Consider the following 4,995-nt stretch of genomic DNA (forward strand, 5'->3'; position numbering starts at 1 on the left):
CACATATGAGGGCCAGTGACACTGCCCTCTACAGCTAAGATGCTGAACAACAGCTCAACCTGGAGCTGGGCTGCCGTGAGTCGCAGGCGATGGCGTAGGCTGCAGCCCCTGTGGCAGTGGATTGCCATGGGCTACCGTAAGTAGCCAGCAGCCAGCATGAGCAGCCAGCAGCCAGCGTGAGCAGCCAGCAGCTGCAGTGAGCGGCCGTCCAGAAGCCAGTGACTGATCTGCCTCGCCCGGGAAGAGCGCAATAATGGTGCCAACTTGGGCCAGTGAAGCAATGTCTTCCACAACTAGACTGAAGAACAAAAAAAGGAGAGCAACTTGTCTGTTCCCCTTCCCTCAATTCCCCAGTGCTGTTCCCATCCCCCCAATTCCCCAATAAAAATCTTTAAAAAATAAAAGAATATTTAATGTCACATTGTGTCAAATAATTTTTAACAGCATAGTTAATTTGGACTCTAAGATTAAGACTCTAACTTCCCATAGCTCCGTGCTGAATTTTATTTACTACCAATCATTTCATATCATATAGACAGACCTTTAAACCCCCAATTTGTGTAAGCACTGTCATCTGCCGAAACTGGACCAGAGTTTATTACCTTTAAGCTTACGACATATGTGGATTACTCTGCTGAGAAGTCAAATGAGTGCCATACACTGTCATCTATTACAAAGATTTCTTTATTTACCTTTAATTTTTTTTTAATTGGGAAACTATTCATTTGGGTGGCACAATTCAGTAAGTATATTCACGTTGGGGAAGAGTTGAATGAGAAAATGTTTGGTGAAATTAATAAAAGAAGGCCTTATATTAAGTGCATAAGTACATCATGTATTATACTGAAAAATATGTTTAGCAGGCCTTCTAATTAACTACACCAATGGTTTGAAATAGCACTTAGCAGAAGGTGATAGCGTAATGCCTATATTTTGTAGGCACTGGCAACCACTGTAGTTTTTTAGTAGGGAAATTATATGATGAAAATCTGTTTTTAAAGGAAGACATTACTGGAAATGTTGAAGATTTAAGTCAAGAGAGCAGGGATTGTGAATGTGAAGGTAATCTGACATAGAAGTTTTTGGATGCAGCTACAAAACCACCTGAACCGACAAATACATCCTCTGTTGCATTGACAAGTGTTTGACAAACTTTGTAGCTGGGAATTTCAACTCACTCCACAAAGCATCTAGTAAGGGATAACTGCAATATACAAAGCAAGGGTAGAAAATAACAATCATACATATACATAGCAGCTGAAATACTTCTGTAAATGTAACTCAGATCAAGCCACAATTCTGCCCTCAATCTCAAATGACTTCCCTTCACACTTGGAATAAAATCCAAAGTTGGTACTATAGCCTCCCAGGCACTCTGACAAAGCACTCAATACCTGTGATCTCATTTGCTACCACTCTCCTCCTCACTCACTGTAATCCAAAGGCCTTGTTCTTCACAAAACAGGGCAAAGTTGTTTCTGTCTGGGCACTTGTCATTCCCTCTACCTGAAGTAACTTCCCCCCACCCAATATTCACATAATTCACTTCCTCACATCATTTAGGCCTTTGTTCAATATCACCTCCACAGCGGTCCACCTGACCACCCTACATAAAATAGCACCTCCCCTTACCCCCTCTTCATCTCCTGACCCTGCTTTACTTTTTTTTTCTACATCACACGATCATCTGATATTGTATTGTATACTAATTGATTTCCCCCACTAGAATATAAGCTCTATGTCGGTAAAGACTTTTGTTCACTTATCTAGCACCTAAAACGGCAAAGAGCAAGTGCCACAAAAATATTTATTGACTACATTTAGTCAACTATTTCGTTTACTCCTCAAAAATGTATGCAGTAGGTAGTACTGCTATTCTCAGTTTACAGGAAACTACGATGTACAAAGGTTAAATACGGACCTGGGAACAAAAGGTTGGAAAAAAAAATGTCAGGACTTGATGACTGACAGATTCCTGAAATGGGTGAATCAAAGCAAAGTTGTCTGGTTATAATGGAATAAGGGAAACCCAAATCAGACACGAACACCAATTAAAATGTTGGCAGGAGGGCCGGCTGAGTGGCTCAGTTGGTTAAGAGCTCGCTCAAGAGTTTGAGCTCTGAGCAACAGCGGTTCGAGTCAGCCCGAGCTGAGCAGCCGNAAAAAAAAAAATTACACTGAGGATATAATCATAAAATTAAAATTAAGGTAATTAGTTATTTCCTTAAAAACAAACAAAAAACAAACAGCTCTAGGGGCCGGCCGAGTGGCTCAGTTGGTTAAGAGCACGAGCTCTGAGCAACAGGGTCAATTCCCACATGGGCCAGTGAGCTGCGCCTGAGCTAAGCTGCTGCTGAGCTGCCAACAGGTGGCAGGATGCCTCAGCTGGTGAGAACACGTGCTCCTAACAACAAGCTATACCCACCCGCAACTAAGATTGAACACGGCACCTTGAGCTGAGCAGCCGCGAGCTGCCAACAGGCAGCCAGATGGCGACTGGACTTGGAGCTGAACTAGCTGTGCCCTCCACAACTAAGACTGAAGGACAACAACTTGGCTGTTCCCCTCCCCCAATTTCCCAATAAAGTCTTTAAAAAAAAAATAAACAGCTCTAATATTTTATAGTATAACATCTTTCAAGTCATTTATTGCATTGTTGGAAAAGTCATGATGCATTTTTGCAATGAAAAACATAGAAAAAATATGTCATGACTTTTCCGACAACCCAATAGTATAAAAGAGCATCCTGAAGTCAGAAAACAAGGGTTTACTTGCTGGCTGTGTTGCTTTCTGCTTTGTGCAAGTTACTTAACATTCCTAAACCTATTTCCTGAGGTCTTAGTAAATGTGCTAAAGGATTGGGTCAAAAGGGCCTTATTGCACCACCTCAGATGCACCAATTTCAACCATTGCTTCTTTCTCAGATATATTGAGTCCTAGCTTGGTGGGGTTTGGGAGTAGGTGGTGTGTCTCATCTGTGCCTCTCAGGCACTAGCACCAGCCAAGCAGTGCCCCCCGCCCCAGAGATCTGGGTTCCAGCATTTTGGGACCTCTCCACCAAGTTTGTAAGTTCTAATAGCCCCAACTTCTTCCTTGTTTCCCTATCCCTAGGGGGAGTGTACAGAAGAGAATCAGGCCTTTCTGCTATCCTTCCCAAGATCTGCTTTACAAGGTTGGCTCTAGGCTGGCATTTGGAAAATTGGATTTTAGGTGGGTTCCCACCATCCCCAAAACTGATAAGACTGTCTCACTGTGTCTAAACAGTGCAAGCAATATGGTTTATGCTGAACATCAGCTTTCCTTCTGGAGTCTGGAATTTGGGTACGTGCCAGGTAGAGGGTGCTTATGTGATCAGCCCCAAATGAAAACCTTGGGCAGAGTCTCTAATGAGCCTCTTTGGTTGGCAATATTTTACACATGTCAGAATTTGTCAGAAGAATTAAGTATGTCCTACATGATTCTGTGACTTCACTGGAAAAGGACCCTTGAAGTTTGCACCTGGCTTCTCCCAGACATCTCATATGCTCTTTTTCTACTTACTAATTTTTGCTTTGTATCCTCTCACTGTAATAAATCATAACTGTGAGTACAACTAACTATTGGGTTGTTGGAAAAGTCATGATGCATTTTTGCAATGAAAAACACAGAAAAAATATATCATGACTTTTCCGACAACCCAATATATGTTGAGTCCTGTGAGTCCTCTTAGCAAATCATTGAACCTACCAGTGGTCTTGGAAACACAGGGTAGTACCCATTTCTTGCAGTTACTATTACTTTCTTATCCACTTTTTGTCACCTTAGTTCTCCAATCCCTGTTTAACAATATCCTTATATTAAATTTTCTGTTTAAAATAACTGGTATAGTTTTCCTGACTGGTCCCTGATTTACAAAGCCAGTCAGTAAGCGCAACCTGTCTAGTTAGTCCTCTTTGATGGTCTGATTTTTATCAGAAACTAACATCTGTAATAGCATTAATCTCTTGTAACTCAGTTCCTGATTCAGTCAAGGAAGGTGTTCTTTCAACCAAATATTTCACGAAGATAATCCCTGTATGAAATCATTGAGCATGCTAGGAAGATTATTTTATTGATCAAAAAGGTGACAGTAATGAGTTTACATGAACTTAAAAACTTGCTTTATTTCAGAAAAAAATATGTGATATTTTTAGGTAAAGGTCCTGTTCTGTGGTTAAAATTCATCCTATACTGTTTTGACTGGAGGATTGATTAAAAACAGTATTAGCACAAAATCATAGCCATCACTATTTACCTGAAGCCTTTCAGGTTCTGTTCAATTTATATTCAGGGTCAAAGTATCATTCTAAGTAGAAGTCAATCAGAAAGATTTCATTTGGGAAGAGTAAATGAAAGGCCATATAAATATATATGAAATCTGTAATTTTAAACATCCACAAAAATTAGATATAATACTATTATAAATTCTCCATGTACCCATCATCCAGCTCAATAATTATCAACTAATGATCAATTAATTTTGTTTCATTCACTTTATTCCTTCATCCCCACTGGATTACTTAAAAGCAAATCAAAGACATCATTTCACCTGTAAAATCTTCAGTATGAATCTCTACTGAAGTAGAGATAGATTTCAGTCGAATTTGCCAGTCTTGTGTGTCTTGTATGTCTTTTTCTATTTGCTCAAAACAAAATCTAAATAATGCCTCTTAAATATTTTAAATCTACAATAGTACTCCCTCCCCTTCTTCCTTCTTGACATTTATTTGCTTAAGGAATTGGATAATCTGCCTTATAGAATTTCTCACATTCTGTATTTGGCAGATTGTATCCCTTTGGTGCCATTTAACATTTTCTTTTATTCCCTATGCAAACTAGCATATCTAAAAGCTTGACGAGATTCAGATTCAATTATTTTTGCAAGAATATTTAATGTCGGGCCGGCCGAGTGGCGCGATGGTTAAGAACTGGTTTGGGACGCCAGAGCGCCCTGGTTCGGATCCCACATATGAGGGC

The 4,995-nt window shown here is 40.0% G+C and overlaps 1 protein-coding gene across 1 annotated transcript in view; it reads right to left on the bottom strand.

The window, feature by feature from the left end:
* SF3B1 (splicing factor 3b subunit 1) overlaps positions 1-4,995 on the bottom strand; it is a 55,446-nt gene that overhangs the window by 47,911 nt on the left and 2,540 nt on the right. The gene's annotated exons all lie outside the window — the stretch shown is intronic.

This window comes from Hipposideros armiger, unplaced genomic scaffold (assembly GCF_001890085.2).
Source record: "Hipposideros armiger isolate ML-2016 unplaced genomic scaffold, ASM189008v1 scaffold_23, whole genome shotgun sequence".
Lineage (NCBI taxonomy): Eukaryota > Metazoa > Chordata > Mammalia > Chiroptera > Hipposideridae > Hipposideros > Hipposideros armiger.